Source organism: Pteropus medius, unplaced genomic scaffold (assembly GCF_902729225.1).
Source record: "Pteropus medius unplaced genomic scaffold, Ma_sr-lr_union100, whole genome shotgun sequence".
Lineage (NCBI taxonomy): Eukaryota > Metazoa > Chordata > Mammalia > Chiroptera > Pteropodidae > Pteropus > Pteropus medius.
Window position 1 is genome coordinate 8,232,308 of NW_024349800.1, and position 20,655 is coordinate 8,252,962.

The window sequence follows — 20,655 nt, forward strand, 5'->3', positions numbered from 1 at the left end:
CAGTGGATGCTTGACATATCACAGACAGTACCAAACCCTATGTGATATTATGTTTTTTCCTATACATACCTGCACATTTACACATATTTGCTATACACACACACCTTTCTCCCTAACTTTAAATCTGCTGCTCTGTGGCAGCAGTTTCATCACTGGCAGATGCAGCCTCCCCAGAAATTGTTACATTTTTCAGTTCAAATCTATTCCTTATTTGCTCTAAATGGCTTGGTGTCACTCGTTTCAGAAGATCCCTTGCTGAATTTTTTTAAAGACTCAATGCTTTCTGGAGCAACACGTTACCAAAACCGGAACACGTTTTCTGTCTATGTCTTCCACCCACAAGTTTAATGCCTTTTCCATCTTAACTTAGCACTTGTCGTGCACTTGGGCTGTAATTTTTGCAGTTTAATATGAGACAGAAAAGGTAGCATAATTTTTTTTCTTTACAATTTCACGAATTGAAGATTTGTTCTTGCTGTAGATCTTAACCTCAGCATATGGTTATTTTTTCTTTCTTTCTTGAGAACGTTCACCTTTTCACACCTTACAGCTTCTCTTTCGCATATTCACATTGCCGGTATCACAACTCTTATGCTTTGGGGCCATTGTTAAGTAAAATAAGGGTTTTTTGAACACAGCACTGAGATACAAGGACAGTCTATCTGATAATCTACTAAGTGATCAAGGGCAGGCAGCATATACAGTGTGGAAACGCTGGACAAAGGGATGATTCACGTCCCAGGCAGTACGGAGCAGGAGGCATGGGAGGGTGCAAGATTTCATCACACCACATAGAACGGTGCACAATTTAAAACATAGGAATTGTTTATTTCTGGAATTTTCCATTTAATATTTTCAAATTCTGATTGACTGTAACTAAAACCACGGGAACTGAAACCGCAGAAAAGTGTGTGAGGGGAGTATAATGTATATCAAATTTTATCTTGAACACTCACTAGGCACTGGTATGCTGTTATTTGGGATGGGGCGAATTATCCTTTTACAGACAGTCCTGTAAATTAGTACTCTTGTCCCCCACTAAATCCCAGTAGCTGTCCCTCCTAGTCACTGAGACAACCAAAAATACCTCAGTGTCCTCGCGCTCCCTAGGTTTAGCAGTACTCCTCCAGCTGAGATGCTGTCGCTGATCCAGAAGCCTAGAGAAGTGGCAGGTCCTGGCAGTCTGACCACACTTGGCTGGTTGCTATTTTCCCAGCTGTAGGTATAGTTGGTTGATGGGATTTTTCCAATTGATAAGATTTACATTCTCCTTCATGTCCAGCATTCCTCAAAAATTCGGCACATTGCTGCATTCACTAACATAATCTATAAATTTAAAAAGAGTTGAAGAGGGGATTTTAAGCAAGGAATGTAAAATGTTGATGTTAAAAATTGCAAAATAGAGATAAAATCCCCAGTAAAACTAGGATACTCTTCATTTTCCAATCCGTTGTAATGGGATTATATAGAAACACCAACTTCATTTCCAGTATTACAGGTAAGTTAATTCTTTTCAGAAGCTTGCCTTTCTTTGCCTAAGGGGCGGCTTGGTAAAGTTCCAATGCAAGCGACTTTGTTGCAGCCCACGATCAGATCCAAAAACATAATATGGTCCAAATTCTAGGTAAATAACATGCAAACTTTACAACTATGTTTATAAAATGAACAAACATTTTCTCCTTTAATGTGAACAAAATCTGAATAACAATTGGAGTTGCTTTTCGATGTAGACAGGAACCATATATATGCACAATTATCCTGCATAAATAAGTAATTTTTAAAAACAATATTTTTTCAGGCTTAAAAGGTGATTACATTTTATAAAGTAGTTCCCTATGATGCAATTTGTTTAAATTACTCTTGTACATATTTCTTGTTGCAAATGAGATTTTACTGGTTTGTAGAGGAGAAAAAAGAGATGATGATAAGATTTCTAAACTTGTGGCTAACTATTATTTTCAAGATATATCTCTACAGTCGGGGTTTATCACCAATTTCCGTAATTGGTATTTTATCTAGAATACCACAACTTTTTAAATATATATATATATATATAATATAGATGATTAGCTAGTCCTTACTTTCAGCTGATTACTTCTATCCTCTGAGAAGCCTCATGATATAATGGATCAAATGTCAAGAATAATTAGAAATAGCGATAGTGGCAACTATGCTATCAAACGTCATGCACCTTGGACTGATTCTTTTATGTCTTGCTTTTGAAGGGGATATTTACACGATTTAAAATTCTCCCAGGCTTTAATTGTTCCTGATGCAAAAATAATAAGATTCTGAAAAACAAAAACGGATTGCCTTTATTGTCATGTGTACAGTGAACACAGCTTGAGTTTATATATTCATTTTTATATTTAAGGTGGTAAAATCAATTAAGCCCCAAGAACCCATACTTTACAGTATCTCAGTGTATGTAATAATTTAGTATCTTTCACATGATATTTTGAAAGCTAATGGAACTATTTATCATGCTGTATGAAGTCAGCAAAAATAATGTTTTATTTTGTTTTGTCTGGGATTTGATGCATTTATCTTTAATAATACCAATACATACATTCTTTTTCCTTAGGTGACCTAATAGGTACTCAACCAATATATTCTCCAATAGTGGTTTCTTAGAGTGATTTAGCTGAAGAGAGAAAAGCAACGTGTACTCTTACGTTATCATATTCGGTCTAAATCACAAAGTATCACTTCTGTCGAATTACATAGAAACCATTTATGCTAATCCTGTCATACACTGCTGACCATGCAGAAACTAGTAACTGTTTTCATTTCAAACTGAAAAATAATTTGTAAATGTAAATATATTTTATAAAATAACATAGATCAGATCTCATATTACCTAGCATAACACTTTTATCTGCACTTTCTTACAGTTTTTAAAGTGTTTACCTTGTTGTATTACTAAGACAGTATCCTCTTTTGTCCACTCATTGGTTCTTGAGGTAATGCAAAGATTTATGTCTAATATTATAGATAAAAGTTGTGAGCCACAGAGGTTAAATGATTTATCCAAAGTCACACAATTTGGAAATAAATGTTATTAGAAATAGAAGCTATTCTTTCTAAAATTTGTTTATATTATCCAAACCCTGTTTTAACTCCTCTAACATCACATTATTTGTAAAAGAAAGCCAGATTGATATTTTCAAATTTTGTTACAAATTAAAATTGTAAAAAGCATTTCTTAAAATATAAATATTTAATTTCATAAAGTGAATATCTAAATTTTACTAAATGAAATGAAACGACATTGACAACTCCAGTCTTAAGAAGATCTAGTTATGTAGTACAAAGAATGTTGAAGCTTAGAGAAAAGATATTCAATTCTCATATATAAACTTCACTCCCAAAGACTTGAGTATATCAATCCAATTCAAGTTGTGTTGAACTTATGAAGTCAATATTCACTTTCACATGTAGAAAAGAGCAAGAAATACAAGAAAATAATACATAAGATGACCTTTTATGGGTTTTTTGAATTTCTCAGATTGTCAATAAAAAATGAAAAAGACACAGGAAATCTTATGTAAAGGGTTGATATTCAATGATGTTTACTCCTGGGATCACACTTTAGAGAATCATAAGGAGAGTGGCTCCTAGGAATGTATAATGTCCCTAAAGACAAAGTAATTCTCTGCTACCATCTAAATCCATGCTAATCAAGTAAAGAGAGGAGTGAGCCTGGAAGGAGGAGAATCTAATGCCTCATTTAATGAGGAACTCTATATTCTTCCCAGTTGGGCTATTTCATGAAGTATAAAAGAAAGGCTGATATTGGATTAAGTCTAATGCCAGGAAACGGGTTGACAAGATAACTAAAATCCTTAAGGATTCCACATCCTTAGGGAGTATTTAAGAGTTCACAGGAGTACAAGACTACTACAGATCTCGCTCCTCTTTAAGTATGGAAAGCAAGTCACATCACTACATTCACATGCCACATGTTACTGCCCAAGTGGCGTGTGCTTATGATCTGGTAGTTAAAAATCTCTGAGGATAAAATCTTTACCTCTCCTGGGTATGAATGCTTCCTTGATTTTGCCAATTCAAGAAATAAATAAAGCTGAAAACTACTCCAGTGATCCTAACAGATGCCACAGGTACCTGTAGTGAATGTTTCTAATGGTTAATGATTCTAAATCAGAAATGCTTAAAAGTCCTGCTTTCCATTCCCTTAAATAATATTTTAAATGTTTTTATATTTTTAAAATAATTCTTTGACTGATTAATATTTATGACTTTACATAGAAGCAAGACTGATGCTGTAGTTGGAAAGTTAATAATTTACGAAGACTGCTTTGTAGTCTAATGGCAGCACTTGACTTTTGCTACTGCTTGAGGGCCTGCAACTTTGATGTTTCTGTCTTAAATTAAGAGAAAAAGTCAGGTATCAGCTCTTGTTCACTTAGCTTTTCTGAGGGTTTTTTTAACTGAGTTCCATGAAGACATAATGTCTTTTAAGAAGAATATCGATTGTAAAATAAAGCCTTGTTCCATTAGCTTCTTAGAAGAAACCCAGATAGAGGTGTTTTAAAAGTTTGAGTAACATTACTTGTTCACTGAATATAAGTATACTGTTAACTCTCTGGAGCACATAAAAGGAAAATTTTTAGAGAGGTTTGCTATGTAAGCAAATCTTTTCTGCCTCCCCAATTAAAAATAAACAAAGAGAAGTCATGACATTTAATTTCCTCTGAATGTGAATGTATTTAATCTCTAGACTCCTAGATTTTACTTACTAGTTGGATAACAACTGTGTACAATGAACACTATAGCCTGTTTCCCTGAGACCTAGGGATTAACAAGAAATGCTTATTAAATAACCAGCAATGCCAGTTACCCATTCCCAGAGTCCAGTGAAGATGGCAAACCAAACCTCAGCAAGTTGAACCCTTGCATACTGAGTGTACTTAGCAAAAACTCTGAGGATCTCCTTATCCAGTGCACATTATCTTTAGTTATTCATTGTCTCTGCAGATGGGTTATTCCCAAATTCCAAGCATAGTAATAGAATTTGACAACCTTGTCATTTTTTTCTTATAATAAAGCATATAGCTAAACATAAACTTTGAACAATGTCAAATGATAACTGAAAGATGTCATCAAACAATTCAAAAAAGGACAAGTTCCTTTTTTGAAATAAGAAACACTAATATATGGGAAATGTGACTTCTGATACCCAAGCAAAAGTAAACTAATTCAAAAGTATTGAACTCGTTAACTGCTGATTTATATTTAACAGCCTACATGAGGACTCAACTACATACAAAGAGAGAAAACATGGCAATGGAATGATTCTGATAGCAAGAAGAACAGAAATCTGAATCTAAGCTACTTACTTACCAGTAACTAAATAGTAACTAATTAGGTTTACATGATTTGGTAAAATCTTGAAAGACCCACGTGATTTTTAATTAGTCAAAAAACTTGTTTTCAGTATCTTTTCTGGTGACTGGTGGGAATTCTAAAAATAAAAGAGATGGTACTTTTACTCTGACCCAATGATTCGTCTGATCGTAATATACAGGCAATAAGTAATAAAAATTTATTAAGAGAATGCTTTTTTAATTTCCATACTAAAACACAACTATATCATGATAGAAATGATAGAAATGATTCAATGCAACATAAGACACTGCTTTTGTGTTACTATGTGAACATTTTGCTGAAAAATTTGTTATATACTTTAAAATCTGAAGAGGTTTCATATGTTTGATTAATTCCAGAAGATTTTTGAACATGTTAATATGTTGTTTTTCTAATTGGTCCCTTTCAAGCAGAATTTAACATTAGTTCTTTATTTCCCATTTTAAAGCATTTTTCTCCAACCTAAATAAGCCATATCCTGAGATAACCTCTCTATATAATATGCTTCCAGAAAATACATTATCTAATATCTTAGGCCTTCTTGCATTTTTTCTTAGCTCTTTTTACAAATCATATTTTTCTTTTTTTGTAAAAGAATTTCAGGCAAAGTTTTCTAAACCCTGTCTGTGAGATCCTAATATTCTGTCAAATTTACTTTTTCTTTCTTCTTACAGCTTCTGAGTTATATGATTAAATTCAGATTAAAATTTATCTATGTATTTATGTATGTATGTATGTATGTATGTATGTATGTATGTATGTATCTATCTATCTATCTATCTATCTATCCATTTATCTATCTATGTATCAACTATCTAATCTATTACCTTCTATCTATGTGTGTATAGATTTTGTCCATTGGTATTTATTTTCATCTTAGCATATTCTTATAATAATATGGGAACTTCTAAAGACTTTTCTTTTCTACTTGACACTCCTTTATTGACTTGACCTACAGAGGATCAGTAAATACCCAGGGATCAGCCTAAGGGTCTTCAATACATGATGAGGATTAAAGAAGATATGGAGGTGGTTAGTAATGAGAAAAATACTGTTGAGAAACTCACCAGCAGTATGAATAAGTATGAATATGTGGAGAAAAGATACTGGAGAAAATAATCACATTATTAATTAATTTTTCTCAGAATCATTCAGTCTCATGATTTTCCAGGAAATTAAACTGATTGAAGGCTCATAAATCATATAGACCTTGTCATATAGACCTTTCGCATCTAAGGCGAAAATACTTTTAAAATAACATTTTAGTAGGTATTTTCAGAATTGTTTTGTTGTATTTTTCTATTGCCATTCAAATAAAAATAAAATTACTAAATTGAAGTTTTATACTAACTGCACAAAATTTCTTCTTCGTGACCACAAGGAGTCCTGTGCTTTCATTGTGTCAGATTGACATTTAAGAAGCACAGATTATACCTCTAGAAAAGGGCAAAACGATTTACCCTAAAGATTATGTTTTTATAAGCAAAGTAATTTTAGATAATTACATAATTCAAGCAAGGTGGGTTTGAAGTTCCATTATACAAATTGTATAATAAATAGTGTAATGCTTTAGCAGAGCACTGCCGAGGGGTCTGAAATTTTATTTCTTGCCTTAGCTCTAATTACATGTTGGAACTCAAACAAGTCACATTTTCACTTGGTCTTAGTTTCCTCATCTGTAAAATGAGGGACTTGGCTTAAATTATGCCCATGCTTCTTTCTTCTAATACTCTACGTTTACTTCAATTCTCCCTTCACTTTAGCTGCTTTAATACAATCTTCAGATTCCTGACTTTTTTCTTTTTTTTTTTCTCTATTTGAAAGTGTTTACAAATATACAGAATGCTAAGAGGTTTACTAAATTTACTCCATATTTGAAAATATAGTTTAAAGACATTATCTTTGGACAACATTTTCAGTTAAAAGTATATATAAAAAGTTAAAAATAATTTAAATATTCATGTAAATTGATTTGTTTAAAGGACAGAATAAAGGCAATACTCCCCTGATAGAATACAGCTTTGAAGACTAAACATGAACTGACTTTTAAGTGGATGAAATGAGAAAGCAATTTTTAAACAGGGGTAATCTATACATTTGGTGTTTCTGTTGTGAGAAGTAAATGCTCATTCTAATGCATTTAAGCAAGCAGTATTAATGATTAATGCCATTTTTGATCCTGTAACAAGACCTACAAGTTCTTGAATAATTAATAAGTTACTCAATGTTGCATAGGATATCCATCTCCTAAGAATTTGTGTGTGTGTGTGTGTGTGTGTGTGTGTGTGTGCATGTGTGTGCAAGCTGTTAATTTTGAAATGTGAGTGAGAGCCTTTGGAGTTGAGGTAATAATATCTATTAAAATGTACAATTCTTTTATTTCTTGTTTTTAATGTTAAAATGCTTATAAGTTGGTTATAAAAGAAATAATTGTGATCTAATAGCATAAATGACAGTGATAAATTTTTCTTGATTATGTCTTCTATGGAAATAATAAATAGCTTTTGAGGAAGTATTAAATTGTAGATATTCGGCTGAATTTTAAAATAATGTGAAATAGAAGATATCTAAGATTTAAAAAGTCACACTTTTTCATATTACTTAGTGTATCTTAGATTGAGAGAAAAATATTTCAACAGGCCAGTTTCTTAAGGCATTACTTGTATGTTCAGTGGACATACAAAATTTTTGACATAAAATGAATAAATAAGTGTTAATCTAAAAGTCATCACCAAGTCATCCTAAATGTTTTACAGATAATCTCATTTTATATATTTCATCTCATATTCTGATTTCAAGTTGAGCTCTTTAAAAATAATAAAGAACCGATGATGATAGAATTATGGAGATTATATTTGAATAAAACCTTCAAGAATATTTAGCTTGATTTCTTTATTTGAAAACAAGAAAACTAAAGCTCATACAGGTTAAAATACTCAACAATTCCCTCTAGGTCTACAACATTCCACTCTGTCTCTTTTAGGTGTAGCCTGCGTTTTGAAGTTACTCATGTAATAAAACAAACAGCTCTGTGATCTAAGGTAGTGACTGGAGAGCCTAGAAATGTTGCCTTTGAAATGTATCACACGCAGTTTCTTATATGGTAGAAAAGTGGAGGACATGTAAATATTTAAGATGCCATTGAGTTCAGCCATAAATTATTCTCATTTTATTACCATGTAAAAAAATGATAGAAATTTTATAATAACAGTACACAAATTAGTGGTGAATATATTTTAAAACTAACATTACACTTATTTGTAATTTCGATGTTATTGTCAATAAAGTCTAGTTTGCTTATATGTATGTAAAATTAGTGTCATAAAGCCTACCTATTTCATTAGGCTAATAATATTATACATTAACATACATTCATGCAATATAGATAGATACATATACTGCAGTGTAGTTACAATACTGTAAATATTTCACTCCCCTGGGAGTCAGAGGCCTTTGAAATTAAGTTGCAGGACATTTATAGTGTCCTAATTTCTAATAAAGAAAATTTGATGTTTCAAGCTGATCAATGAAAATCAAATTCTGAATTATTAGAATTAGAATTATTTTCATTTAAAAATTATTTTTGAATATGAATTATGGTCAGTCACTAGAAATATGATAGTAAACAAGTTAAATATATCCTCTGTCTTGTAAACATGAAGAGAAGAAGATAAAATAATTTCAAATAATACATTTGCTATGGAAAAATAAGTGTCACAGTAGATTCAAGTACAAATTAAATCAATTCATATGGAATTGTGTTTTTAGATTATTTTATTTTTAATTTATACATATTAAAATGCATACATTTTGAATATGTAGTTTTACGAGTTTTGACAAACATATACAGCCAGGTAACCACTATCCCAAGCACTATATTTCTATCTCCTAAAAAGTTTTCTTATGCCTTTTCTCAGGTAGTCTTCCAAAACTTTGCCTAAGCAACTATGGCTCTGATTTAAATACTATTGATTCATTTTGCCTGTTATAATAGAATCATACTTAGGTCTTTTGGTTGTCATCGCAAATGTGGGAGCTTAAATTCTTAGACTAAAAAAAGAATACAGGTAATATATCAAGTTAGGCCTTTGAAGAAAGTTATAATAAACATTACTGTTAAATCTGGAATTAGGCCTCTGACTACTATTCATTACCCTCCATCAACATTTTGTTGTTTTTTTGTACTGCATTTTTTATATTAGTTTTAACTACATTTGTGAATTTTATGTGCAGAATACTCACAATGTTTAGAACATTAACTTTATCACTTGCTATGATATTTTAAGAACAGAAATATCTTGTGCTGTGGATCTGCAGTCCCGCCCAGCCACCTGCAGCCTGTACACAAACCCCTGTCTGGGCTCAGCTCCTCCCCCAACCACAGTCACATCACAAAATCACACAGAGCATTAGCACAGTGTAATATTCCCAACCTACATTGCTAGGGTTTTAACCACAGATACTTCAGGGCCTTACAGGTTTGAGACTTTGGTCTTTATCCTCCCTTCTCAATGTATATCTCTTTCTGCATCATAAACCTCTAACTTGGAACTAGCAGAATAGCTGATAAAAGGACAGAATTAAAATACATATTTAAACCACAGTCTATGGGACTCCAAAAGAGTAAAAAGTGAAAGGAATAAAAAGAGAAAATATTTACTCTAATAAAGATGTTATTACACAATGAAAAAAAAAAAAACAACCCAGAAATATCTTTGTGTTTCTTAAATAACTACTCTGTATTTATTTTAAGAACTTTGTAGATTTTGCGAATAGTTTCTCTTCTCATGTTCATCGATTAATGTCAAAATTCTGGCCCACTCTTGGCAAATACATAGGATTTTGTATAATAACCTCATTTCTGGCTCCATTTTATGTCTTTAGCTTTGTCAAATGTCTTTAGTCTATTTTTTTAAGTTATCTAATTCTATACTATTTACATCGATATGAGCTGAATTAAATCAATTAATTAAATCAGTCAAGCTAAAGATTTATTTTCAAATTCATGTGAACTTATAATCATTTAATAATTAATTGAAAAGACTACCCAAAATTATTGCCTTTATCTTAAATATCCCCTTTTAAAAAAATAAAAAAATAAAATTTTTTGATATATATGCATCTTAGCTTTGGATAAATCTCCTTTGGTACACTGACCAGAAGACTAGGAAGCATTACAAATAAAGTGAATCTGATATATGCTAAATACATATGGCCCTTTGTGTTAGTGTTTATATGCATTGCACTTCCAGAAGCGAGGTCCATATCCCTCCAGCTGTTACAGCAACACAGTCTTAGCCTATTACTCTAATTAATATAAGCTTATTATCAGTGCTTCCATATTCCTGCATACGGAAAAGTCAAAGAAGATATAGAATCAGTGAACTTTCTGACCTTAATTAGGTGGAAAAGAAGTCTCTAAACATTTCTAACATAGTAAAATTCTTTGATCTCCAATAATACTATGTACATCCCCAAACACATATTTGAAATAAAAGCTTGAGGGCATAAAAAATAAGCTCAGAACAGAAATTATTGCTGAAGCTAGCCAGCTGCCCTTTCATTCATAGTAAATTACTAAGTTATCCCATACACATAAGGCTTTTCATTATCAAAATATAATTAAAATATAAAAATTGCAACTCCTTTCTCTTATTGAGACTAAAATACTTGCCATAAGGAGAAATGAATTCCTAATGTCCAAAATATAACTATTTTACACATGTAGCTTAATCACCTTAAAGACAGGAAGAATGGGGCTGAGACAATTTCATTTGTTACTACTTCAGAGTGAACAGATTGCTTCATAACTTGAATACAAATTCACATATTTAGAGGAAACATGTAAAAGACCAAAACTAAGTTGGCACTGTGAGTTGTTGAATTTGAAAGAATTATGCTTTGGCCTTCAGTTTTAAATTTCAAAACAGAAAATAAAATCTTGTAAAATTCAATTTGGACTCGTGTTTAAAGATAAGAACAAGACTATTCCCTGAAGAGAGTGTCTGGCCCTCTAAGTGGAAAATCATTTTCTAAGCCTAAATTAAATAAATCAAAGAAATCCTCTTTATTATGCAGCTTGGTTAACCCCAGAGTTATGATTCCTAAGTGGCTATGCCCACCAAGGTGGCTTTCAGGGCGTTATATTAAAAATAGGTTCCTGGCATGCCAAATTTTTGAGAAGGATGTCTTCCCATGCCTGGGTGGCTCTTTGTAATGCTGGAAGTCTCTGGTCAGCTCTCAGGACATTTTATTCCACCTGCAAGCTAAATTCAAAGGTTATATATGAGACAGACACTGACATCTGTTTCTGATATCTGCTCACTTCAGGGAAATCACTTGACTTCACTCTAATTTATTGTTTTGGAATTGAGAATAACAATACTGGCATTTGTGAAACTACTCTACAGACCTCTTGAATAAGAATGACCTGGGGTGTTGTTACATATGCATACGTATAACTGAACTGAACCATATCTCTATCACATTAGTATAGAAGTTGTTGAGGTCAAAGCCATTGTATTTTTAATAAACTTACTATTCCATACACATGAAACAAACTTTGAAAGTGACTGAACTAGGCTGACGATATAGGATATAAGAACAAGAGGGATCGAATCTGATCGAAGTCCTAGATCCTTTTTCCTTCCAAGAATGAAGAAGTAACTGCCCTCTTCCTAGACCTGTACGGTGTCATGGGCAAGGAGACAAGAGTTGCTGAGGAAGAGACTCCCATGCTGCTGGTGGTATTTCCATCTTAATTTTCTTGATTATAGTTATCAGTATCTGACAAACGATATATCTTTTACTTCTTAATTTTTTTCCTTACCACCCTCACTAGAATTTATGTGCCAAGGCAGAGGAAATAGTTTGTCAATAAGTATTTTATAAATGAATAAACAAATTAAATGTCTGTATGTAACAATACCCTTTATATATTTATGAGGCTACAATAAATTTATGATGAATTCTATAGCCCTTTGTAAAGGTAACTTCCGTTCCTCAATAACTGAGGGGGTGAATTCCAGTTTTTCAGAAGTGGAGAAAATCATAGTTTTTTGCAGTCCTTGAAGTTGGAATGCTTTCCTTCACAACCTCATACCCCTAATTTAGCAATCTGATAAATGGTCTCTCAGTCTTCAATCACCTCCTCTTGTGTAAAATGCTCTTCATGCTTTAGACATCATTTATAAAGTTTCAGCGGTCATTCTTAATAAAAATCCCATATCTAAAGTAAAAAGTAATAATGATTTAAATATGATAATCTAACAATAATATTTATATCATTAACATTTTATCATTAGTTTTTAAATCAAGAGCCTATCACTAAGGCCCATTGATTTTTTTTTTCCCCCAATCTTCAGTTTCTTTAATAACTCCTGTCTTTGTGAAGAGCTAGTGCAGGCAGCTTGGAGATGGCAGAAGATGTGTATTTGAATATTTTGCCCTGATTGTAAGCTTTGTCCTCTTGCTAGAAGACCCCCTCCCAGGAAAAGTATTCTGAACCAGCGTCTGGGTCTCTTTACTGCCAAGATTCAGCTTCCACCATGTATATGCCATATATATGACTCCTAGTTCAACTGTCCATCCGCACTCAGCAGAATGGTAAGCTCCTGGCCTTAGAAGACCAGGACTCATGAAATAGAGCTGCTGTTATTGGTTCCAAAGAGGATGACACTGGCAAGAACATTTTTCTCGGCTTGTCCAATTGCTAGAACATTCCGCTGATGAGGTTGTAACTCATGAAAGCATGAGTGAGCACTTCAGGGAAGTAGCTCTCACAGAACCACAGGGACCAACCATTTTTATCAAAGTGATCCTCAAAATGGGGCAGCACCACAGAGAGAGTGTACTTGCTGGGAGCATTTGTTCTTAAAGTTAGCTAACACAAAGGTCCTTTTGGAAAGGTGAGCAAAGGGAGTCCTTGGCCTTTTACTCAGTAGCTAGTGCCAGCTCACATTCACCTATATCCTTCTCATGAGTTGAGGCAGCCACCTCTTTCTCTTTTTACTCAGCCTGAGGCTTCTGCTTCTCCTCCCACGAACCTTTCTCTTTTTGTGCGGTGTCTTTTGAGGCTGACTCTCTGCAAGCATTTTAGCATAAAACTGGGCCATCTTCTCATAGAATTTCATCCTCCCTAAGATAGCCAGGAATTGAGGCTGATTAATGGAGGTGATAAACCAGCAATTGGTATTGGGAAAAGCTTGGCAAAAATAAGGCTCAAAAACCTGTTTATAAGAATCACAACAGGGTGCATTTACACACTTAACATATCAAGAAATATTTCATGCATTAAGTTTTACATCCATAAAATTATACCAATTTCTCTGGAGCAGTGAGTTTAAACTTTTTTTTTTTTAATTTAAATGTAGAATTTGTAAATAACATATTTTAAATGTATAATATTTTATAAAATAGTAGAGATAGATTAATAATTATATAAAATACATTTTTAGAATCCAGATTTGTTAATTAGATTAAAAGCTACTAGTTCCTCTTACTTTGAGTTGTTCCATATTCTTTCAGATAAAATAAGTTGACATGATAATGTAAACAGAGAAAAGATTTCCTGAGAATGATATCAGAGAATGGTAGGAGAGCTATTTTTGCAGTTTATCAGTGTATAATTACTAGTATATAATTTTAGAAGAATCATGGAAACCTAAATATATTCATACTACTTTTTTTGTTGTTGTTATAAAATAATTATTAACTAGCCTGTTAATACCTTGTTTGTTTGTTTGTTTGTTTGTTTCCAATTTGGACAATTATTAGAGTTACACTTCAGCTGTACTTGGATTTAATGGTGAAAAATATGAATCTCAGTTATTCTAAAACTACTTTAACTTTTAGTAAAACTATAACTACATCAATTGGGCAGTTTTACAAAGTCTTCTGCATATGGTTGTGGTATCACTCTGGTTGCAGTTCCCAGCACAGAGCTCCTAAAACTCTTGGAACTTACTGAGTGATAATGATGATAAGAACTTGATTTTGTTCTAATGAAGAAACTCTTGAGGGGCTCTTAAATATCTTTAGGATGGAAAGTAGTTGCCAGAAACACCAAACATTGATTAGAAGCTTGAAACTTGCAGCTCTACCTCCCAGTCTCCAGGGAGTGAAGAGGAACTGGAAATTGAGATAATTACCAGTGGGCAAAGATTTAATCAAACATTTCTATGTAATAAAACATTCATGAAAACCTTAAATGATGATTTTCAGAGAGCTTCTGGGACAGCGAATACATGGAGTGGTGAGGTGGCATACCAGGAGAGGGTCTGGAAGCTCCATACTTCTCCTCTCAAACCTTGACTTATGAATCTCTTTCATTTGGCTGATCCTGAAGTGTATACTTTATGGCAAACTACTAATAGTAAGTAAAATACTTTACTGAGTTCTATGAGTCTCTCTGGTGAATTATCAAACCTAAGAAGAAATTATGGGAACTCCTGATTTATTAATAGGTAATCAGTCAGAAACACCAGGAGATCAGGGCTTTCAAATTGCCAAGGACAGTATTAATTTCATGACACCAAGTGTTGTCACTATACTTCTAACCAAATTTCTCTAGTAACCACTATTTGATTGAGCAATGAAAGTCCCTTTTCAGTAAGTCAAAAAATAGCCAAAATCAGAGATTTCATGTAGTTAACTATATATCTATAAAGATGAGTAGATAGATAGATAGATAGATATAAATAATGATAGACCTATCTAGATAATATATAGAGATATATATATATGTATGGATATATCTATGTACATAGTTATATATCTATGTAGCTATATATTCTTATGTATACACATATAAAACATACACATATATATACATACGTGTGTATTTATATATATTACATAGAACTATACTTACTGTCTGAGTTATGGAAATTTAGAAAACAAATGGAAACATTATTTTCTTTGCAATTCTTGCACCATTTGTTCTAATTTATTAAAAATGATTACTTGAGTATTAGTCAGCTGTGAAAGACCAAGTTGTATGAACTAAGTTTAATGCCACCTGCAAGAAATTTCTTCTCTTCTAGATGATGCTTTTTTTGTTTCTTCCAAAATTCTTTTTCCTTCTTAAGAAATTAATTCCTTCTTTAGAAAGCTTCTTCTCTTGTTGCAATACTAACATTTGAATTTGTTTTTCAAGATGGTGCATTTGAAAATATTAATCTACATTGCTAATATAAGATAGCTTTTTTAACACTCTTCCATTCCCAGAGGAAAAATTTGAACTTATTAGAAGAAAAGATTAAGAAATTAAGTTAGTATTTTTAGGTTTCCTATCACCATTGAGATAGCAAATTATGGTATTTCTGTCTTAGAGAGTCCCTTAATCGCTGTAAGAAATGAAGAAAGGGGGCAGCCATAAAAAAAGACACTTAATTATTAAAATAAATATAAAAATTTCTCCTTTTTTTAGGCTTCTTAAATAGACTTGAAAACTCCACCTTGCTCCCTTTCTGACTCACCTTCTGACAGGTAAGAGTTTCGGGAGTTTTTTAAGCTTAAAGAGAATTTTCTGGCAAATAACTGTGACATGTATTTCACAGGCCATAAATAACATGATTTTTGGAAGGACATGAATTTCATTAGAAATGGAATAGAGTTACTAGAAGATGTTGACAAAAGACAATTTGTTGGAGATTTCTAAAGGGATCTGACAAAAATCAGACCATATACAAATTATTTAACAAAAGTGAGGCATAGAGGATGAATAAATAGATGATTTACAGAAATTTTTTGTCAGGACTTTTAATTCATGACTTCAGGAAAAATGCAAAAAGCCTAAGCAAATTTATATGCAAGTTTTTCAGGATAAGGAGTATCCAAATGCCATAATATTAAATAACATGGCACAAATGGCATAGCTATAATCAACATACTTTTTGACTTTTTATCTATGCTTGCATATATCTATGCAATGAGTTTAAAAATTCCAAAGATTACTAACCTCTAATATGGAATATATTCATTTGTAAGTGATAATCCTTCCAGGCAGAAAACTGTATTATTTGTAACTTAATTTTCTATAATCACATTATCTCACAAGAATGTTACAAAGTATGACTAATTAATGATTATAGCGTTCTGAAAATTCAATGTGTTCTATTAATGCTAAGTAATAATGATAATGTCAGATTGGTAATATATCAATGGACCCTTACAAATGATAAACAAATTTAAAATAACATAATTTTCTCACTGCTAGAACAATTATTTGTCTAAAATGATAATAATTTATATTTATACTTTACTAATCTAAAGAAAATATTAAATTAATTATTTATTCCTGTTCTATCCTGGAAATCATACAATAGGAAACATTTCACAAATTGGACTATGAGGAAACTAAACACCAAAATGTTATTTTTGCATTCAAAGCTGGTAGAAATGTAAATTGGTTCAGCCTCTATGAAAATAGTTAATAGGTTCCTCCAAAAAATTAGTATAGTGTTACCGTATGACTCAGCAATCCCTCTTCTAGGTAGCTACGCCCAAAATTTGAAAACGTACGTAAAACTATATATACCCCTATGTTCATTGCGGAGTTACTCACAATAGCCAAGTCATGGAAACAACCTAAGAGTGTGTAGACCAATGATTGGATAAAGAAGATATGGTACATATATACAAAGGAACTCTACTCAGCCATAAAAATAACTCTACTCAGCCATAAATATATTGCCATTTGTGATAACATGGATGGATCTTGAGAGTATCATGCTAAGTGAAATAAGTTAGATGGAAAAGGACAATTTCACTCATGTGGGATATAAAATAGAAAGCAAATGAACAAAGAAAACAAACAAAAGACTCATAGACACAGGCAACAATATGGTGGTTACCAGAGGGGAAGAGGGGTATGGGGTGGATGAAAAAGGTATAGAGGATCCAGTACATGATGATAAAAAGAGACTAAATTTTAGGTGGTGAGTAGACATGGAATATAAAGATGATATATTATAAAATGGTACAACTGAAATTTACGTATAATTTAAATAAATAAATAATAAAACATTTCCAGTAGAAAAAGTTACTCACTTGATTTCACAATCTACTCAGGCAACCATGCATTTGTAGTATCTATATTATTGATAATATCTGATTCAAACTATTATGTTTTCAATATTCTGAGTCCTCTTAAAATGTCTAAAATAATTACATATATAATGCATGACAAGATCTGATTTTAAAACTATATGATCTATTGATCATTAAATTACAGTTAAGTACATGGATCATATTCTTATTATCTAGATAATAAGCAAAATATGTATGATAACTCTTTAATAACTAACAGGATATTAGTATAGGCAGAAATTTATGCTCTTTTTTATGTCAGGACATAGAACATTTGCCATATTTGATCACTATATTTGTTTCTTCCTAACAGTCTCGATGTTCTTATTTGGGTATTCATAGGTCTAGCCTTGAGCCCTTGTGCTTCAAGAATAAACTCACTAATATATGAAGTTGGGAGGCAGATGTTGAGAGTAAGAGCAGTTTGGTAGAAAGGCCTATTAAATCTACCAACACATTCCATTTTTCTAGCCAAATGATCAGTTCAACTGTGAAATAACAAGATTATCCTTTGAATAGCTCGGTTAGAAGGGTTCCTTTTTTTCTCCACCAAGAGGAAAGTGAAGAAGCTGTTATTTCTAATGAACTTTAACAATTAGGAAATTAGCCTTAGAACAAAGGAAGAGGGTGAAAATGAAGAAATCCCAAATAAACAGATTAATCCCTGATCAATCTAGGCCTCAATCCTTCCTTACTTCTAAACTACTCAGATACATGAGCCAGTATATCTCCTCTGTCATTCTAGATGGATTTCATAATGGATATATTGTATTTATGTCCTAATTAGAAAGTAAAATTTTACAATTATCTCTTGTCATATTAATTGGACATTTGTTCTACTATGGTATCGATTTATGATTATATACCAAGTATTTAGCATACATCCTTACATATATATGTAAATATAATATATAGTATATATTATATTTGTATTTGTGCATGCATACATATATATTTCAAACGCCATATATGTTTTGGTTGTGAAAAATTATAGCACATTTTTCTTAAAATTTTTTCATTGATGGTTGATTCTAAATAACCCTCCAGGTTCATTTGTTTGTTTGACTGCTTTATTAGGAAATATAGCTCCTAAGATAGTTTCACAGCTCTTTTGATATAGACCTCTCCAATCTAGAGAATCTTTTCTGATCCTGATCTTCATCGATTTTTTTTTCTTTCCATGGTGTTTTTTCTTTTCAGTCTATCCTACTATTTTTGCAATGTTATTGACTTAACAAAATTTCATGTGATAGTTTAAAAATTCACAACTTCATAAAATCTTTCTATTTCTCTTGGGGTATCTAAATTTATCCCTATCACTGAAGTGTACACAACTTAGAAAATAATAGAGTTCTCTTTATACAGATAGATGATAGATAAGTAAGTGATAGAATATAGACGATAGATAGATGATAGATAGGGATAGATAGGTAGATAGATAGATAGATAGATAGATGACATAAAATACGTGGATAAATTAGATACATGATTGAGAATTCATATATGTCTATGCTAATATGTCTGTATAATTATTATGTCATTTTACTGTACCCCAAATGAGGATTATACCCTGATATCTACCAGTGTTAAAACTCTGTATAGAACACCCCACACCTTAAATGTGGGATGCTCAGTAGCTTGTTTCCATACATTTTGGAAATAGAAAAGGGAAAAAAAGTAAAAGCTTCACATCAGAGCAACCTGGAAAATACTACCTTAGCCAAGTGATTATGATTAATATCAACAGTGGTAAGTCATGTTGATTTATGTTCTCTTGATATGATGTGATGAGAAGAGAACTTATCTTTGTAGTCTTCCAACCCAAACCCCATAACCTCAGGCCAATCATTAGAAACACATCAGACAAATCTCAGCTGAGGGAAATTCTACAAAATACCTGAGCAGTACTTCTCAAAATTGTCAAAGTCATCAAAAACAAGAGAAGCCTGAAAGAATCTATGGCCAAAAGTATCCTATGAGACATAATGACTAATTGCAATGTGGTATTCTGGATAGGATTCTGTAATAAAAAAAAAAAATAAATAAACAAATAAAAACTAAGGAAATCTAAAAACAAAAGTGTGGGCTTTATTTAATAATAATGTATCAATATTAGTTAATGAATTGTGGCAAAATACTAATTTAAGATAATATGGGATACTAAGTGTGAGTTATATGGGAACTCTGTTCTACATTTATATGTTTCTATAAATCAAAAAGTATTCTAAATTAAAAAGATTATTTGGGAAAAAATAACAACAACTATATTTAGGATTCTTGAGCTGGCTTAACTTATGTATTTTCTACTATTGACCCACTAAACTAAGGCCTAAACTAAAAGCAGTCTCAAAGTTCACCCTGAGCCATTTTTCCTATATTCATACCATTGAGCTCTTACATCACTGAGCTCTTATATTAGGTAGAGAAAAAAATCACAACAAAGCAAAGGAAAGAGAAAGAAAAAGAAGCCTTGCTCCTAAGCTTTGCATCTAACTCTCAACCTTGTGGACTTAGCAAGAGCAGGAAAGCTGTGCCAGTGTGAGGGGCTCAGTGGTATGAAATTAAAAAAGTAGAAGTCAAGGCCAAGGAAATACTTGCCCAAGTCATTCTCTGTCATCTCTTTACTTCTTTCCCCACATTTCCCCTCATCCACCTCAAAGCACCAAAGAACCGTTGGAGGCCTTCGTCTATATCATAACTTCTGTCCTTTGGTTAGAGTGAGGAGTTACTAAAATAACAACACCACATTTATTGTTAACTAAAACAAAACATAAATTCTAAATAGTATAGCTATAGATATGTTTGCTCCTATTTATAACCTCGTTGTCCTCTTATCTTTACAGTTATGCAAGAATAACCATATTATACTAATTTGTATTTAGAAGGTGTAAATTGTACAATATGACATTTTGTTATAGTAATGCAAACTAATCTCTCTCATTAATATTTGTCTCTAATGTTAATTTATACTCATTTTCATCTAGTTTCATTATTGTTATTACATAGACAAACCTTTAGATATGAACTTATATATGTATAGTTGTCTAATATTATATAACAAATTACCACAAAGTTAGAAGCTTAAAACAATGTGCATTTACTTTTTTATAGTTGTATGGGTCAGAAATCCAGACATGGCTAAGATGGATCCCCCGTTTAGGGTCTCACAGGGCTGGA

General features: G+C 32.1%; 1 pseudogene; it reads right to left on the reverse strand.

Moving 5' to 3' along the window:
- Window positions 1-12,757: 12,757 nt before the first annotated feature.
- Window positions 12,758-20,655, reverse strand: part of LOC120622136 (elongation factor 1-gamma-like) — a 40,637-nt pseudogene continuing 32,739 nt past the window's right edge.